Here is an 18,922-nt window from a genome sequence, read left to right as displayed (position 1 = left end):
CCCATATCCCTCGATATCCATCTTACCAATGTAACTGTCCAAATGCTTTTTAAAAGACAAAATTGTACCCGCCTCTACTATTGCCTCTGGCAGCTCGTTCCAGACACTCACCACCCTTTGAGTGAAAAAATTGCCCCTCTGGACCCTTTTGTATCTCTCCCCTCTCACCTTAAATCTATGCCCCCTCGTTATAGACTCCCCTAACTTTGGGAAAAGATTTTGACTGTCTACCTTATCTATGCCCCTCATTATTTTATAGACTTCTATAAGATCACCCCTAAACCTCCTACTCACCAGGGAGAAAAGTCTCAGTCTATCCAACCTCTCCCTATAAGTCAAACCGTCAAGTCCCGGTAGCATCCTAGTAAATCTTTTCTGCACTCTTTCTAGTTTAATAATATCCTTTCAATAATAGGGTGACCAGAACTGTACACAGTATTCCAAGTGTGGCCTAACTAATGTCTTGTACAACTTCAACAAGACATCCCAACTCCTGTATTCAATGTTCTGACCAATGAAACCAAGCATGCTGAACGCCTTCTTCACCACCCGATCCACCTGTGACTCCACTTTCAAGGAGCTATGAACCTGTACTTCTAGATCTCTTTGTTCTATAACTCTCCCCAACGCCCGACCATTAACGGAGTAGGTCCTGGCCCGATTCGATCGACCAAAATGCATCACCTCACATTTATCTAAATTAAAGTCCATCTGCCATTCATCGGCCCACTGGCCCAATTCATCAAGATCCCGTTGCAATCCTAGATAGCATTCTTCACTGTCCACAATGACACCAATCTTGGTGTCATCTGCAAACTTACTAACCATTCCTCCTAAATTGTCATCCAAATCATTGATATAAATAACAAATAACAGCGGACCGAGCACCGATCCCTGAGGCACACCGCTGGTCACAGGCCTCCAGTTTGAAAAACAACCCTCCACAACCACCCTCTGTCTTCTTTCGTCAATCCAATTTTGTAACCAATTGGCTACATCACCTTGGATCCCGTGAGATCTAACCTTATGTAACAACCTACCATGCGGTACCTTGTCAAAGGCTTTGCTAAAGTCCATGTAGACCACGTCTACTGCACAGCCCTCATTTATCTTCTTGGTTACCCCTTCAAGAAACTCAATCAAATTTGTGAGACATGATTTTCCTCTCATAAAACCATGCTGACTGTTCCTAATCTGTCCCTGCCTCTCCAAATGCACGTAGATCCTGTCTCACAGAATAACCTCTAACAACTTACCCACTACATATGTCAGGCTCACCGGTCTCTAGTTCCCAGGCTTTTCCCTGCCGCCCTTCGTAAACAATCTTCTCAATCTTCAGGCACCTCACCTGTAGCTGTCGATGATTCAAATATCTCTGCTAGGGGACCAGCAATTTCCTCCCTAACCTCCCATAACGTCCTGGGATACATTTCATCAGGTCCCGGAGATTTATCTACCTTGATGCGCATTAAGACTTCCAGCACCTCCCTCTCTGTAATATATAAACTCCGCAAGATATCACTATTTATTTCCCCAAGTTCCCTCACATCCATGCCTTTCTCAATCGTAAATACCGATGCGAAATATTCATTTAGCATCTCACCCATCTCTTGTTGTTCCGCACATAGATGACCTTGTTGAGCCTTAAGAGGCCCTACTCACTCCCTAGTTACTCTTTTGCCCTTCATGTATTTGTAGAAGCTCTTTGGATTCACCTTTGCCTTATCTGCCAAAGCAATCTCATGTCCCTTTTTTGCCCTCCTGATTTCTCTCTTAACTCTACTCCGGCAATCACTATGCTCTTCAAGGGATCCACTTGATCCCAGCTGCCTCTGCATGTCATATGCCTCCTTCTTCTTCCTGACTAGGGCCTCAATCTCCCGAGTCATCCAAGGTTCCCTACTTCTACCAGCCTTGCCCTTCACTTTATAAGGAATGTGCTTACCCTGAACCCTGGTTAACACACTTTTGAAGGCCTCCCACTTACCAGACGTCCCTTTGCCTGCCAACAGACTCTCCCAATCAACTTCTGAAAGTTCCTGTCTAATACCATCAAAATTGGCCTTTCCCCAATTTAGAATTTTAACTTTTGGGCCAGACCTATCATTCTCCATAGCTATCTTAAAACTAATGGAATTATGAGCACTGGTCCCAAAATGATCCCTCACTAATACTTCTGTCACTTGCTCTTCCTTATTTCCCAAGAGGAGGTCAATGTTTGCCCCATCTCTGGTCGGGCCATCCACACACTGAATGAGAAATTCCTCCTGAATACACTCAAGTAGAGGAAGCATTTTGTGTATCTAACCTGTGTTGTACCTGCCCTGGGAATGTTTGATTTGACAATGTAGAGGGAGCTTCATTCTGCATATAACCCATGCTGTACCTTCTCTGGGAATGTTCAATGGGGCAGTTCAGAGTTAAAATTAATCTGTACCTATCCCGTGCTGTGCCTGCCCTGAGAGTGTTTGATGGGACATTTTGCTAGGAGCTTTAATCTGTATCTAACCTGTGCTGTAGCTGCACTGGCACCGTTTGATGTCACAGTGCAGAGCAGCTTTGCTCTGTATCTAACCCTTGATGTAACTACCCTACTGTAACTGGAAAGTTTCTCCTTATTTACTCTATCAAAACGCTTCATGATTTTGAACACCTCTATCAAACCTCCCCTTAACCTTCATTGATCTGAGGAGAACAACTCCAATTCTTCAGTTTCTCCATACAACTGAAGTCCCTCATCCATGGCACCACTCTAGTAAATCTCCTCTGCATTCTCTCTAAGGCCTTGACATCCTTCCTAATGTTTGGTGCCCAGAATTGAATAGAATACTCCAGCTGAGGCCTATCCAGTGTTTTATCAAGGTTTAGTATTAATTCCTTGCTTTTGTATCCTATGCCTCAATTAATAAAGAGAAGGACCCCATTTGATTATTTAACAGCCTTCTCAACTTGTCCTGCCGCCTTCAAAGATTTGTGTACATGCACCCGAGGTCTCGCTATTCCAGCACTCCTTTTAAAATTGCACCATTTAGTTTATATTGCCTCCCCTCATTCTTCCTACCATAATGTATCATTTCACTATTCCAAGCATTAAATTTCATGTACCATGTTTCTGCCCATTTCGCCAGTCTGTCTATGTATTACTGAAGCCCTTCACTATCCTCCACGTTGTTTATTACACTTTCGAGTTTCGTGTCATCTGCATATTCTTTGAAATTATACCCTGTACACCAAAGCCCCGTTCATTAATATATGTCAAAAAGAGCAGTGGTCCTAATTCCGAGCCCTGGAGGACACCACTGTATACTTGCCGCCAGTCTGAAAAACAACCGTTCAACACTACTCTCTGTTTTCTGCCACTGAGCCAATTTTGTATCCACGCTGCCATTGACCCTTTAATCCCATGGGCTTCAATTTTGCTAACAGGTCTATGGTGTGATACTTTATCCTCACTTAATCTCTCCCTGCATAGAAACTCCCCGACGCATATTCACGGCCACCCCCTCGAACCTTGCCATCTCACGTGGCCTCTCTGCTCCTGATCGTTTCAATCATGGATAAGGCCATCTCTGAATACTTCCATGTATCCCTCTCAACCCACATGTAATCATAGAATCATAGAAGGGTCACAGCACGGAAGGATGTCATTTGGCCCATCGAGTCAGTACCGGCTCTATTCCAGAGCAATACACCTCGTCCCACTGCCCCAGTGCACATCACAGAATGAAAGCAGGAATCCCACGCCACTTTCAAAGAGCGATAACAGGCTGCGGCAATGGTTCAGATCGGGACCCGGAGCTGAGGCTGTGGTCATCAGTTACTCTGGTGGTGGCACAGTCTGGTTCATGACTAGCCAGGGGTGAGATTAATACCAGGGAGTCAGGCTGGTGTTTGGATGGGTGTGGGTTCCAGCTCCAGTTCCAGCTCTGGGATATGTGATCCAGGCTGACTGTGTCGTGCTGAGAGGGAGCTACATTGTGAGAGGTGCTATCATTTGAATGAGGTGGTTAATGTGGGTCCCTTCTTTCTGCTCCGAGGTGTAAAGGTCCCGTGTCAATTTGTGAAGATCAGAGAATTCTACCGGTTTCCTGGCCAACATTCTTCCCTCAACCATCAACACCCAACAAACAGGAGGTCTGCTCAATATCTCATCACTGTTTATGGGATCTTGCTGTACACAACTAGGCTGCTGCGTTCTCTTATAAAACGATAATGATTGAACTTCCAGTGAAGTGAGTTGGGATGTCCTGAGGATGTGAAAGTTCTTTTTTTCTCAAAGGTGGCCGAGTCTCGTTCCTCGTCACATCGAGGCTCTCAGTTAATTGGTCCGTTCTCTCCACAGATGGGGCCCGACTGGCTGAGTGTTTCCAGAATGTTCTGTGTGTGTTTCACTGAGACTCAGATTTTACAGTAAATGATAAAAGGATTGTGGTCAAACACTTGGCCATGAACTGCTGCTTCACTTCAGCTTTTGGTTTTGGGTTTTTCGTCACTTTAATAGCTGTGGTCTGCCTCATTTCTCAGTGTGATTGTGGGACTGACATGGAAGCGAGGGAGGAAAAAGCAGCGACAGCCCACACTGCAGGCAAATTGTAAGGCTGGGGCGAGAAGTTGACTAATCCAACAACTGGAGTCGAAATCGCGTTAATTGGATACGAACAAGGAGCCCGAACCGGTATACAATATGAGAACCGATGAAAAAGCCACCAGGAACGACACTGAGACTACACCCAGAAGGTTATGGTGCGATTTAATGGAGCTGTTCACAATTATGGAAGGTTTTGATAGAGTAAATAAGGAGAAACTGTTTCCAGTAATGGGAGCATCAATAACCAGAGGACACACATCTAAGATAAATTGGAAAACAGTCACGGGGGGATGAGGAGAGTTTTTCTTTAACGAAGTGAGTGCGAGAAGCTCAGAGACTTCTTTGTCACTACGATTGAGACCATCAGTACAGCTGCCTCTGCCACTTCCCTCCCTTCCTCAAGTCCACAAAGTTTCTCTCCTCTCTCTCCTCATGCCCTCTCTGAGCTCATTTTGAACATGAGACCCACCTCCTAATGCTTCGAACTTATTTCCACCAAACTGTTGGACTCCCAACCTCCCTTCCTGGCCCCATGTTAGCTGACACTGATAACGGTTCGCTCTACTCAGGGACTGTCCTCCTCCCTATCAAATCTGCTGTCATCACCCTCCTTCTCAAAAGACGCACCTTGAACATCTGACCATGCAAACTACCACACCATCTACAACCTGCCTTTCCTCTCAAGTCCTTGAACGTGTTGTCACCTCACAAATCCGTGTCCATCTTTCCCACACATCCGTCCAATCAGGTTTCCAACCCTGCCACAGATCTGAAACGGCCCTTATCAAAGTCACAAATGACATCCTCTGTGACTGTATAGAGGAAGATTTAATCTTGATCTAACCCTTGTTGCACCTGCCCCCGCAGTGTTTGATGGCACAGTGTAGAGGGAGCTTTACTCTGCCATGCACTGTGCAGTATCAGTCTGTGATGGAGAAGAGCCCTGCTCTTCAATAGAAATCATTCTTTCGATGTGCCACTGAGCCCCAAAAGCAGCCTCCGAGACGAAAAGCCTGTTTTCCATCCGACAATTCCAGCAGTTTGCGAGGACTGGGCCACGTTAACAGCAGCTCTCTGTTCCTGGTCAGGAGCTGAGGTGTTGTGTATTGTCCCTGACACAGGGACCAGACGGCGAGCTGCTGGCTCCTATTGTTCTGGGATCATTCCCTGCTGCTCTGTTCTCACCACTTCACTGTCTCTCAGATTATTACCAGCCATCTTCCTGATCAATAAACAATCGGCAGTCTGACCGCGGAGATTTGAGATGAGTGAAACATTTCAGAGAGCCAGGAGATGTGTAACTGAGCCAATCCCCCAGGGTGTGTGGGACTCAGCACACTGACCAAAAACAGCCTGGGCCCTGCACAGTGTGTGGGAGTCCCGCTACCCTTCCTGTGAAGAAGTGTTTACTGACATCACCCCTGAAAGGCCCTGCTCTAATTTTAAGGTTAAGCCCCCTTGTTCTAGACACCCCCGAAGGAAATTGCCTCTCTCTCTCCACCCTATCGTTTTAAACATTACAATTAGATCACCCCTTAATCGCCTATAATCAAGAAACTACACGTCTAGTCTGCACGACCTGTCCTCATAATTTAACCCTTTTAGCCCCAGTATCATTCTGGTGAATCTATTCTACACCCCATTCAAGGCCAATATGTCCCTGCTGGGGTACGGTGCCCTGAACTGAATGCTGTACTCCAGATGTGGTCTAACCATAGCTTAATGCTTCCGTAGCATAACTTCCACGCTTTTTATTCCAGCCCCTTGAGATGAAGGCTCACATTCCATCAATTATTTTTTGTACTTGTCTGCTAGTTTTTAGTGCTTTATGGAGATAGAGCCCTGAACCTCTCTGCCCCTCCATAGTTCCTAGTTTCTCGTCATATAGAAAATACTCTGATTCAGATCTTTTTAAGGTTCCAAGTGGATTATATCACACTTCTCCACATTGAACTCCATCTGTCATAGTTTTTCCCTCTCATTTAATCATCAATGTCCCTTCACTACTTTCTGCTCCCATCTACACTACTTACTGCGCCACCCAACTTGCTGGTTTCAGATTGAAAACTGCCCTCTGCTTCACTGTAAGTGCAAGAGACAACTTTGTAGATGCCGTGTAGTATTACAGACCGGCTCGTTGGACCTGCTCGTTTCATCTCATCTCAATTTCATCAAACCGGAATATTACTGAAATAGATGATGATGAATCACAGCTCGAGAAACCGATCCCCTCCACCAATTGGGACTGCGCCTTCTATCAAGTCGGCATTCATGGACAAGCTGAGTCTGCTGCTCAGAAATAATACAGCACAGATCATCACTCGTGCCAGCTTCACACCCTTCAGTTTGGAAAAGTAAACTGATGGTGGACAGCTGCTGTCGTGAAATGTTTTCCAAAACTAAAATCAAATGGATTTGTCCTGTGTTGTGAATTACTATTTGTCTGATTCGGCTGATCAGTGCAGTGGGGACTGCATTTTGTGCATTCCGAATACCAACGACCAATCACGTGAGCCTGTCGTTCCTTTCCCGTCCCAAGTCCTCTTTGAAATTTCAATGACTTCCCCGAGCTTTGGGTGGAGGACTGTTCGAATCGCAGTCCAGCCCTTCCCAATGTCGCATCTTCTCAATATCCACCCAGGATTTTCACTGGTGCAACTTTCATCAACTTGGGCTTCACTTTAATTTCAAAAGCAATGTGCTGGAAATCTGAAATATAAACAGAAAATGTTGGATACATTCAGCTGGTCAGGCAGCATCTGTGGAGCGAGTTCTGATGAAAGGTCACCGACCTGAAAGGTTCCCTCTGTTTCTCTCTCCACAGATGCTGTCTGACCTGCTGAGAGTTCTCAACATTTTCTGTTTCTGCTTTTTAATTTGTTCTTCGTGTCGACCCATTGCGCGGCATCTGGTGGTTTGGATTCGGGGCTTTTACCGCCGCGGTGTGGGTCGATTCCCGGTCAGAAAAATAATTTTCACAGAACAGTGATGAACTTTATGAAATGAATGCACGAAACGGATGAAAACCTGTGAAAGATAAATAATTGTTGTAATCGCTATGAATGAAGCGATAACGTTCTGCAAACTGGCTGACGAAAATACGAACATGGTTACCGAGTGAGTAAGTTATTGTGTTTTGCATGTGATGAACTTTCATCCGTTCTCATTTCAAAAACTGTGTTTTAAGAGTCTGGTTAAAATGTTCAGTGTTTATGACACCAGGAAAGTGGTGCAGCCGTTGCTAAATTTAAAAGGAAAAACGAATTATCACCCCCTTGTCACAAGAGCAAATTCCCAAATAACGTTCCCGCCTGCGATCAAACCAGAGACTTTTCACATGTGAGGTGAACGTGATAACCGCTAAACTGCGGAAACCGTTGCTTTTGACATGGCATCGTGTGGCTTCTCCGTTGAACAGCGGCTTGTAGCAGCTGGATTCGAGAGTGGGGATCCTGTGCTGTTGTTGAAGCGGTCTGGTTGCATCTCGCTCTCCCTGTTGGTGGGGAGTTCGCAGATTCAATCAGTGAGGAGTCTTACAACATTAGGTTATAGTCGAACAGCTTTACTGGAATCACAAGCTTGTGATTCTAATAAAGCTGTTGGACTATGACCTGGTGTTGTCAGACTCCTGACATTTGTCCACCCCAGTCCATCACCGGCATCTCCACATCCATCAGTGAGAATCGAGCTGTTTTCTTTTCACCCCGAACTTCATGTATCAGTGCCTTGCAATGTTTATGAACTGATTATTCAACAAGACAAGCTGCGCTGATCAGTGTGAAACAGAAGCAGCAACGAGGGAACAGATGGATTTGACAGTCGCTGTGTGATTGGCTCAGCATCCTTACTTATCAGAGGGGAAAGTGGGGAAGCTGGAAGTATGGATGAGAAAAGGCCAAAGTGGCAGGTTGGGATTGACCAGTGCTTGCAGTTTTGCTGATGGCAGACGTTTGCCAGTCGCCTCGTGCAGTCAATGTTGCAGCGCCATGGCGATGCTGATAATGGAGCCCAGTATCCTTGAAGGGAAGGGGGCCGCATGTTTCAATAAATGGGTTCCATGGTGTAATGGTGAGCACTCTGGACTTTGAATCCAGCGATCCGAGTTCAAATCTCGGTGGAATCTCAACTTTTGTCCCTTTCGTTTGTAACTTCTGGGGAAACAAATAAAACTCACCTGGAATCCCATCCCTGTTCGTGGGAAGTTCGCAGCCTCAATCAAAAAGGTTCGAGCTCCTTGTATAAATTTGGCCTTTTGTTAAAGGCAAATCGTATGAAACTAACTTGATAGAGTTTTTGATGAGGTAACGGAGAAGGATGCTGAGGTCAATGCGATTGATGTGGTGTATGTAAACTTTCAAAAGGCGATTAATAAAGTGCCTGATGATAGCCTTGTCATCAAGATTGATACCCATAGAATAAAAGGAGCAGTGGCAACATGGATACAAAATTGCCTCAGGAACAGGAACCAGAGAAGATTGATGAACGGTTGTTTTTCGGATTGGAGGGAGGTGTACAGTAATGTTCCCCACAGGTCGGTGCTCGCACCACTGCCCTTTTTGATATTTATTAATGAATTGTACTTGGGTGTACAGGGCACAATTTCCAAATTTCAAGATGACACAAACCTTGGAATTATAGTGACCAGTGAAGAGGATATTGATAGACTTCAAGAGGATATCGAAATTGAACGCAGAAAAATGCAAGGTGATACATCTCGGTGGTCGGAAGAACGAGGTGAAGCAATGTAAATAACAGGGCTCAATTCGAAAAGGGTACAGGAGCAGATAGATATGGGGAAAAAGTGCACAAATCGTTGAATGTAGCGAGGCTGGTTGAGAATGCGGTTCAAAAAGCATACGGGATCCTGGGTTTTATAAATACAGGCATAGAACACTAAAGTACGGAATTCATGATGATCCTTTATAAAACATTAGTTCGACCACAACTGGAGTATTGTGTCCAGATCTGGGCACCGCACTTTTGGAAAAATGTGAAGGTCTAAGAGAGGATGCAGAAAAGACGAACGTGAATGATTCCAGGGATGAGGGAATTTAGTTACGTGGATAGACTGGAGAAGCTGGGGATGTTCTTCTTGGAACAGAGAAGATTGAGAGGAGATTTGATAGAGCTATTTAAACTCATGAGGGGTACTGACAGAATAAATGGAGACAAACTGTTCCTATTGGCGGAACGGTCAAGAACCAGATGACATCGATTTAAGGTGACTGGCAAAAGAATCAAAAGTGACTTGAGGAAAAACCTTTTTTACACAGTGAGTGGTTAGGAAATGCAATGCAATGCCAGGGGTCGTGGTGGAGGCAGATTCAATCGTGGCTTTCAAGAGGGAACTGAAAAATACTTTAAAGGAAAACATGCCGAGGGCTACGGGGATAGGGCGAGGGAGTGTGATTGTCTGGATTGCTGTTGCATAGAGCTGTCAGGACTCGAAGGGCCGAACGGCCTACTTCCGTGCTGTAACCTTTCTATGAGTCCATAAGCTCAGCCTGTCTTTTGCTTTCCTAAGTCTTCAGAAGACAAAGTTGTTTTATGTGCAACGCTGCGCTTCACTGCACCAAAAATGGTGTGTGCTGAATGTTTCTTTGCAATCTGCATTCAGCAGGCAAACATGCAGAAATTCAAAGCACTGTCTATTGAAATGCAGGCATTGCTTGGATCGTGTCCTCGCCCAAAGGTTACATTTTGTTTTACGCCAATCTTCATGCATCAGTGCCTTGCAATATTTATTCAAAGGTTATCCGGCAAGACTGCAACAGGAGCTGCACTGAGCAGATTGAAAGAGAAGCAGTGACGAGGGAAGCGATAGGTTTGACTAGCTGCTGTGTGATTAGCTGAACATTGATACTAAGCAGAAGGAAAAGGGTGGAAGCTGAACGAAGAGATAAGAAAGGGTCAAGTCAAAGTCGCAGTTTGGAATTGTCAAGTTCTTGTAGTTTTGCTGATGGGAGCGGTGTGGCAACAGCCTCGAGAAGTCAGTGATGCAGCGACGTGGCCGTGCTTAGAAAAGAGCCAAATGTCTTTTGATGGAGGGTGCGGCTTTTATTAACAAATGGGTTCCATGGTGTAATGGTGAGCACTCTAGATTCTGAATCTGGCGATCCGAGTTCGAATCTCGGTGGAACCTGATTTATTATTGTCCCATTCGTTTGCAACTGCAGGGCAAAAAAAACAAAATGCAGCGGGAATCCACTCCCTGCTGGTGGGAAGTCACTGTCAATCAATGATGTTCCAGTTGCTTCTATCGGTTTCAGTTCATCAGCTCAACCGGACTTTAGCTTTCCCAAATCAACAGAAGAGAAAGCTGTATTTTGTTCAATGCTGAGTTTCAATGCACCAGAGAATGGTGTTTGCAGAACTTTTCTTTGTAATCTGCATTCAGCAATCAAGCATGTAGAAATTCAAAGCATTGTTTCTTGAAAGGCAAGAATTGCTTGGATCATGTCCTCGGGCAATGTTGACATTTTCTTATCAAGATGTTGCAGTTTTGATGATGGGAGAGGTTTGTCGGTAGCCTCGAGGTGTCAGTGATGTGGGGTTAAGGCAGTGCTGATAAAACAGCCAAGTGTTTTTGACTGGTGGGTGCCAGGTGAAGTAATCAGTTGGTTCACACAGTGCAATAACAAGGGCATTCTGGACTTGGATTCCAGCGATCCAAATTCAAATTTCGATCAACCTTCGAATTTTGTCCTTTTCGTTTGAAAATTGAGGGCAAACAAGTTAAAATCACTTGGAATCTAATCCCTGTTGGTGGGGAGTTCGCAGCTTTAATCAGTGAGGATCGAGCTCTTTTCATTTCACCCCGAACTTCATGCATCAGTGCCTTGCAATGTTTATGCACTGATTATCCAACAAGACGAGCTGCGCTGAGCAGTGTGAAACAGAAGCATCAACGAGGGAAGCGATGGATTTGACAGCAGCTGTGCGATTGGCTGAGCATCTCTACTTATCAGAGGGAAAAGTGGGGAAGCTGGAAGTATGGATGAGAAAAGGCCAAAGTGGCAGGTTGGGATTGACCAGTGCTTGCAGTTTTGCTGATGGCAGACGTTTGCCAGTCGCCTCGTGCAGTCAATGATGCAGCGCCATGGCGATGCTGATAATGGAGCCCAGTATCGTTGAAGGGAAGGGGGTCGCATGTTTTAATGAATGGGTTTCATGGTGTAATGGTGAGCACTCTGGACTTTGAATCCAGCGATCCGAGTTCAAATCTCGGTGGAACCTCACCTTTTGTCCCTTTCGTTTGTAACTTTTGGGGAAACAAATAAAAGTCACCTGGAATCCCATCCCTGTTCGTGGGAAGTTCGGAGCCTCTATCAATGAGGTTCGAGCTAATTGTATAAATTTGGGCTTTTGTTAAAGGTAAATCGTATTGAACTAACTTGATAGAGTTTTTGATGAGGTAACGGAGAAGGATGCTGAGGTCAATGCGATTGATGTGGTGTATGTAAACTTTCAAAAGGCGATTAATAAAGTGCCTTATGATAGCCTTGTCATCAAGATAGAATAAAAGGAGCAGTAGCAATATGGATACAAAATTGCCTCAGTAACAGGAACCAGAGAGGAGTGATGAACGGTTGTTTTTCGGATTGGAGGGAGGTGTCCAGTAATGTGCCCCACAGGTCGGTGCTCGCACCACTGCCCTTTTTGATATTTATTAATTACTTGTACTTGGGTGTCCAGGGAACAATTTCCAAATTTCAAGATGACACAAACCTTGGAATTATAGTGAACAGTGAGGAGGATAGTGATAGACTTCAAGAGGATATATAAATTGAACGCAGAAAAATGCAAGGTGATACATCTCAGTGGTCGGAAGAACGAGGAGAAGCAATGTAAATAAGAGGGCTCAATTCGAAAAGGGTACAGGAGCAGAGAGATATGGGGGAAAAGTGCACAAATCGTTGAATGTAGCGAGGCTGGTTGAGAATGCGGTTCAAAAAGCTTACGGGATCCTGGGCTTTATAAATACAGGCATAGAACACTAAAGCACGGAATTCATGATGATCCTTTATAAAACATGAGTTCGACCACAACTGGAGTATTGTGTCCAGATCTGGGCACCGCACTTTAGGAAAAATGCGACGGTCTAAGAGAGGGTGCAGAAAAGATGAACGAGAATGATTCCAGGGATGAGGGAATTTAGTGGCGTGGATAGACTGGAGAAGCTGGGCATGTTCTTCTTGGAAGAGAGAAGATTGAGAGGAGATTTGATAGAGCTATTTAAGCTCATGAGGGGTATTGACAGAATAAATGTAGACAAACTGTTCCTATTGGCGGAAAGGTCAAGAACCAGAGGACATAGATTTAAGGTGACTGGCAAAAGAATCAAAAGTGACTTGAGGTAAAACCTTTTTTACACAGTGAGTGGTTAGGAAATGCAATGCAATGCCAGGGGTCATGGTGGAGGCAGATTCAATCGTGGCTTTCAAGAGGGAACTGAAAAATACTTTAAAGGAAAACATGCCGAGGGCTACGGGGATAGGGCGAGGGAGTGGGATTGGCTGGATTGCTGTTGCATAGAGCTGTCAGGACTCGAAGGGCCGAACGGCCTACTTCCGTGCTGTAACCTTTCTATGAGTCCATAAGCTCAGCCTGTCTTTTGCTTTCCTAAATCTTCAGAAGACAAAGTTGCTTTATGTGCAACGCTGCGCTTCACTGCACCAAAAATGGTGTTTGCTGAATTTTTCTTTGCAATCTGCATTCAGCAGGCAAACATGCAGAAATTCAAAGCACTGTCTCTTGAAATGCAGGCATTGCTTGGATCGTGCCCTCGCACAAAGTTTACATTTTGTTTTAGGCCAATCTTCATGCATCCGTGCCTTGCAATATTTATTCACAGATTATCCGGCACGACTGTCATCGGAGCTGCGCTGAGCAGATTGAAAGAGAAGCAGTGACGAGGGAAGCGATAGGTTTGACTCGCTGCTGTGTGATTGGCTGAACATCGATACTAAGCAGAAGGAAAAGGTTGGAAGCTGAAGGAAGAGATGAGAAAGGGTCAAGTCAAAGTGGCAGTTTGGAATTGTCAAGTTCTTGTAGTTTTACTGATGGGAGCGGTGTGGCAACAGCCTCGAGAAGTCAGTGATGCAGCGACGTGGCCGTGCTTAGAAAAGAGCCAAATGTCTTTTGATGGAGGGTGCGGCCTTTATTAACAAATGGGTTCCATGGTGTAATGGTGAGCACTCTAGACTCTGAATCTAGCGATCCGAGTTCGAATCTCGGTGGAACCTGATTTGTTTTTGTCCCATTCGTTTGCAACTGCAGGGCAAAAAAAACAAAATGCAGCGGGAATCCAATCCCTGCTGGTGGGAAGTCACTGTCAATCAATGAGGTTCCAGTTGCTTCTATCGGTTTCAGTTCATCAGCTCAACCGGACTTTAGCTTTCCCAAATCAACAGAAGAGAAAGCTGTATTTTGTTTAATGCTGAGTTTCACTGCACCAGAGAATGGTGTTTGCAGTATTGTTCTTTGTAATCTGCATTCAGCAATCAAGCATGTAGAAATTCAAAGCATTGTTTCTTGAAAGGCAAGAATTGCTTGGATCATGTCCTCGGGCAATGTTGACATTTTCTTATCAAGATGTTGCAGTTTTGATGATGGGAGAGGTTTGTCGGTAGCCTCGAGGTGTCAGTGATGTGGGGTTAAGGCAGTGCTGATAAAACAGCCAAGTGTTTTTGACTGGTGGGTGCCAGCTGAAGTAATCAGTTGGTTCACACAGTGCAATAACAAGGGCATTCTGGACTTGGATTCCAGCGATCCAAATTCAAATTTCGATCAACCTTCGAATTTTGTCCTTTTCGTTTGCAAATTGAGGGCAAACAAGTTAAAATCACTTGGAATCTAATCCCTGTTGGTGGGGAGTTCGCAGCTTTAATCAGTGAGGATCGAGCTCTTTTCATTTCACCCCGAACTTCATGCATCAGTGCCTTGCAATGTTTATGCACTGATTATCCAACAAGACGAGCTGCTCTGAGCAGTGTGAAACAGAAGCATCAACGAGGGAAGCGATGGATTTGACAGCAGCTGTGCGATTGGCTGAGTATCTCTACTTATCAGAGGGAAAAGTGGGGAAGCTGGAAGTATGGATGAGAAAAGGCCAAAGTGGCAGGTTGGGATTGACCAGTGCTTGCAGTTTTGCTGATGGCAGACGTTTGCCAGTCGCCTCGTGCAGTCAATGATGCAGCGCCATGGCGATGCTGATAATGGAGCCCAGTATCGTTGAAGGGAAGGGGGTCGCATGTTTTAATGAAAGGGTTTCATGGTATAATGGTGAGCACTCTGGACTTTGAATCCAGCGATCCGAGTTCAAATCTCGGTGGAACCTCAACTTTTGTCCCTTTCGTTTGTAACTTTTGGGGAAACAAATAAAAGTCACCTGGAATCCCATCCCTGTTCGTGGGAAGTTCGGAGCCTCTATCAATGAGCTTCGAGCTAATTGTATAAATTTGGGCTTTTGTTAAAGGCAAATCGTATTGAACTAACTTGATAGAGTTTTTGATGAGGTAACGGAGAAGGATGCTGAGGTCAATGCGATTGATGTGGTGTATGTAAACTTTCAAAAGGCGATTACTAAAGTGCCTTATGATAGCCTTGTCATCAAGATTGATACCCATAGAATAAAAGGAGCAGTAGCAATATGGATACAAAATTGCCTCAGTAACAGGAACCAGAGAGGAGTGATGAACGGTTGTTTTTCGGATTGGAGGGAGGTGTCCAGTAATGTGCCCCACAGGTCGGTGCTTGCACCACTGCCCTTTTTGATATTTATTAATGACTTGTACTTGGGTGTCCAGGGAACAATTTCCAAATTTCAAGATGACACAAACCTTGGAATTATAGTGAACAGTAAGGAGGATAGTGATAGACTTCAAGAGGATATATAAATTGAACGCAGAAAAATGCAAGGTGATACATCTCAGTAGTCGGAAGAACGAGGAGAAGCAATGTAAATAAGAGGGCTCAATTCGAAAAGGGTACAGGAGCAGAGAGATATGGGGGAAAAGTGCACAAATCGTTGAATGTCGCGAGGCTGGTTGAGAATGCGGTTCAAAAAGCATACGGGATCCTGGGCTTTATAAATACAGGCATAGAACACTAAAGCACGGAATTCATGATGATCCTTTATAAAACATTAGTTCGACCACAACTGGAGTATTGTGTCCAGATCTGGGCACCGCACTTTAGGAAAAATGCGACGGTCTAAGAGAGGGTGCAGAAAAGATGAACGAGAATGATTCCAGGGATGAGGGAATTTAGTGGCGTGGATAGACTGGAGAAGCTGGGCATGTTCTTCTTGGAAGAGAGAAGATTGAGAGGAGATTTGATAGAGCTTTTTAAGCTCATGAGGGGTATTGACAGAATAAATGTAGACAAACTTTTCCTATTGGCGGAAAGGTCAAGAACCAGAGGACATAGATTTAAGGTGACTGGCAAAAGAATCAAAAGTGACTTGAGGAAAAACCTTTTTTGCACAGTGAGTGGTTAGGAAATGCAATGCAATGCCAGGGGTCGTGGTGGAGGCAGATTCAATCGTGGCTTTCAAGAGGGAACTGAAAAATACTTTAAAGGAAAACATGCCGAGGGCTACGGGGATAGGGCGAGGGAGTGGGATTGGCTGGATTGCTGTTGCATGGAGCTGTCAGGACTCGAAGGGCCGAACGGCCTACTTCCGTGCTGTAACCTTTCTATGAGTCCATAAGCTCAGCCTGTCTTTTGCTTTCCTAAATCTTCAGAAGACAAAGTTGCTTTATGTGCAACGCTGCGCTTCACTGCACCAAAAATGGTGTTTGCTGAATTTTTCTTTGCAATCTGCATTCAGCAGGCAAACATGCAGAAATTCAAAGCACTGTCTCTTGAAATGCAGGCATTGCTTGGATCGTGCCCTCGCACAAAGTTTACATTTTGTTTTAGGCCAATCTTCATGAATCCGTGCCTTGCAATATTTATTCACAGATTATCCGGCACGACTGTCATCGGAGCTGCGCTGAGCAGATTGAAAGAGAAGCAGTGACGAGGGAAGCGATAGGTTTGACTCGCTGCTGTGTGATTGGCTGAACATCGATACTAAGCAGAAGGAAAAGGTTGGAAGCTGAAGGAAGAGATGAGAAAGGGTCAAGTCAAAGTGGCAGTTTGGAATTGTCAAGTTCTTGTAGTTTTGCTGATGGGTGCGGTGTGGCAACAGCCTCGAGAAGTCAGTGATGCAGCGACGTGGCCGTGCTTAGAAAAGAGCCAAATGTCTTTTGATGGAGGGTGCGACTTTTGTTAATAAATGTGTTCCATGGTGTAATGGTGAGCACTCTAGACTCTGAATCTAGCGTTCCGAATTCGAATCTCGGTGGGACCTGATTTGTTTTTGTCCCATTCGTTTGCAACTGCAGGGCAAAAAAAACAAAATGCAGCGGGAATCCACTCCCTGCTGGTGGGAAGTCACTGTCAATCAATGAGTTTCCAGTTGCTTCTATCGGTTTCAGTTCATCAGCTCAACCGGACTTTAGCTTTCCCAAATCAACAGAAGAGAAAGCTGTATTTTGTTTAATGCTGAGTTTCACTGCACCAGAGAATGGTGTTTGCAGAACTTTTCTTTGTAATCTGCATTCAGCAATCAAGCATGTAGAAATTCAAAGCATTGTTTCTTGAAAGGCAAGAATTGCTTGGATCATGTCCTCGGGCAATGTTGACATTTTCTTATCAAGATGTTGCAGTTTTGATGATGGGAGAGGTTTGTCGGTAGCCTCGAGGTGTCAGTGATGTGGGGTTAAGGCAGTGCTGATAAAACAGCCAAGTGTTTTTGACTGGTGGGTGCCAGCTGAAGTAATCAGTTGGTTCACACAGTGCAATAACAAGGGCATTCTGGACTTGGATTCCAGCGATCCAAATTCAAATTTCGATCAACCTTCGAATTTTGTCCTTTTCGTTTGAAAATTGAGGGCAAACAAGTTAAAATCACTTGGAATCTAATCCCTGTTGGTGGGGAGTTCGAGCTCTTTTCATTTCACCCCGAACTTCATGCATCAGTGCCTTGCAATGTTTATGCACTGATTATCCAACAAGACGAGCTGCGCTGAGCAGTGTGAAACAGAAGCATCAACGAGGGAAGCGATGGATTTGACAGCAGCTGTGCGATTGGCTGAGCATCTCTACTTATCAGAGGGAAAAGTGGGGAAGCTGGAAGTATGGATGAGAAAAGGCCAAAGTGGCAGGTTGGGATTGACCAGTGCTTGCAGTTTTGCTGATGGCAGACGTTTGCCAGTCGCCTCGTGCAGTCACTGATGCAGCGCCATGGCGATGCTGATAATGGAGCCCAGTATCGTTGAAGGGAAGGGGGTCGCATGTTTTAACGAATGGGTTTCATGGTGTAATGGTGAGCACTCTGGACTTTGAATCCAGCGATCCGAGTTCAAATCTCGGTGGAACCTCAACTTTTGTCCCTTTCGTTTGTAACTTTTGGGGAAACAAATAAAAGTCACCTGGAATCCCATCCCTGTTCGTGGGAAGTTCGGAGCCTCTATCAATGAGGTTCGAGCAAATTGTACAAATTTGGGCTTTTGTTAAAGGCAAATCGTATTGAACTAACTTGATAGAGTTTTTGATGAGGTAACGGAGAAGGATGCTGAGGTCAATGCGATTGATGTGGTGTAAGTAAACTTTCAAAAGGCGATTAATAAAGTGCCTTATGATAGCCTTGTCATCAAGATTGATACCCATAGAATAAAAGGAGCAGTAGCAATATGGATACAAAATTGCCTCAGTAACAGGAACCAGAGAGGAGTGATGAACGGTTGTTTTGGGGATTGGAGGGAGGTGTACTGTAATGTTCCCCACAGTTCGGTGCTCGCACCACTGCCCAATTTGATATTTATTAATGACTTGGACTTGGGTGTACAGGGCACAATTTCCAAATTTGCAGATGACGCAAACCTTGGAAGTATCGTGAACATTGAGGAGGATAGTGATAGACTTCAAGAGGATATCGAAATTTATCGTTGAAAAATGCAAGGTGATACATCTCGGTAGGAAGAACGAGGAGAATCAATATAAACTAAAGCTCACAATTCTAAAATGTGTCGATGGACGGAGAGGTCTGGGGGTATATGTGCACAAACCGTTGAATGTGACGAGGTCGGTTGAGAAAGCGGTCAACAAATCATATGGGATGCTGGGCTTTATATTTTGAGGCATAGAGTACAAAAGCAAGGAGGCTATGATGAAGGTTTATAAAACACTAGTTCGACCACAACTGGAGCATTAGGTCCAGTTCTGAGCACCGCACTTCACGAAAGATGTGAAGGTTTTAGAGAGGGTGCAGAAAAGATAAACTAG

The 18,922-nt window shown here is 44.8% G+C and overlaps 6 non-coding genes across 6 annotated transcripts; all 6 read left to right on the top strand.

Annotated features, from left to right (window-relative positions):
• Positions 1-8,639: 8,639 nt before the first annotated feature.
• trnaq-uug (transfer RNA glutamine (anticodon UUG)) lies at positions 8,640-8,711 on the top strand. Its single transcript has one exon. It is a non-coding gene; the product is annotated as a tRNA-Gln (tRNA).
• Positions 8,712-10,658: 1,947 nt separating this feature from the next.
• On the top strand, positions 10,659-10,730 carry trnaq-cug (transfer RNA glutamine (anticodon CUG)). Its single transcript has one exon. It is a non-coding gene; the product is annotated as a tRNA-Gln (tRNA).
• A 1,022-nt stretch (positions 10,731-11,752) lies between these two features.
• trnaq-uug (transfer RNA glutamine (anticodon UUG)) lies at positions 11,753-11,824 on the top strand. The gene has a single exon. It is a non-coding gene; the product is annotated as a tRNA-Gln (tRNA).
• A 1,937-nt stretch (positions 11,825-13,761) lies between these two features.
• On the top strand, positions 13,762-13,833 carry trnaq-cug (transfer RNA glutamine (anticodon CUG)). Its single transcript has one exon. It is a non-coding gene; the product is annotated as a tRNA-Gln (tRNA).
• Positions 13,834-14,855: 1,022 nt separating this feature from the next.
• trnaq-uug (transfer RNA glutamine (anticodon UUG)) lies at positions 14,856-14,927 on the top strand. The gene has a single exon. It is a non-coding gene; the product is annotated as a tRNA-Gln (tRNA).
• Positions 14,928-17,946: 3,019 nt separating this feature from the next.
• trnaq-uug (transfer RNA glutamine (anticodon UUG)) lies at positions 17,947-18,018 on the top strand. Its single transcript has one exon. It is a non-coding gene; the product is annotated as a tRNA-Gln (tRNA).
• The last annotated feature ends 904 nt before the right edge of the window (positions 18,019-18,922 follow it).

Source organism: Heptranchias perlo, chromosome 35, assembly GCF_035084215.1.
Source record: "Heptranchias perlo isolate sHepPer1 chromosome 35, sHepPer1.hap1, whole genome shotgun sequence".
In the NCBI taxonomy this organism is placed as follows: domain Eukaryota; kingdom Metazoa; phylum Chordata; class Chondrichthyes; order Hexanchiformes; family Hexanchidae; genus Heptranchias; species Heptranchias perlo.
Note: the sequence above shows the minus strand (reverse complement) of the source record. Positions and strands in the feature narration are given on the sequence as shown.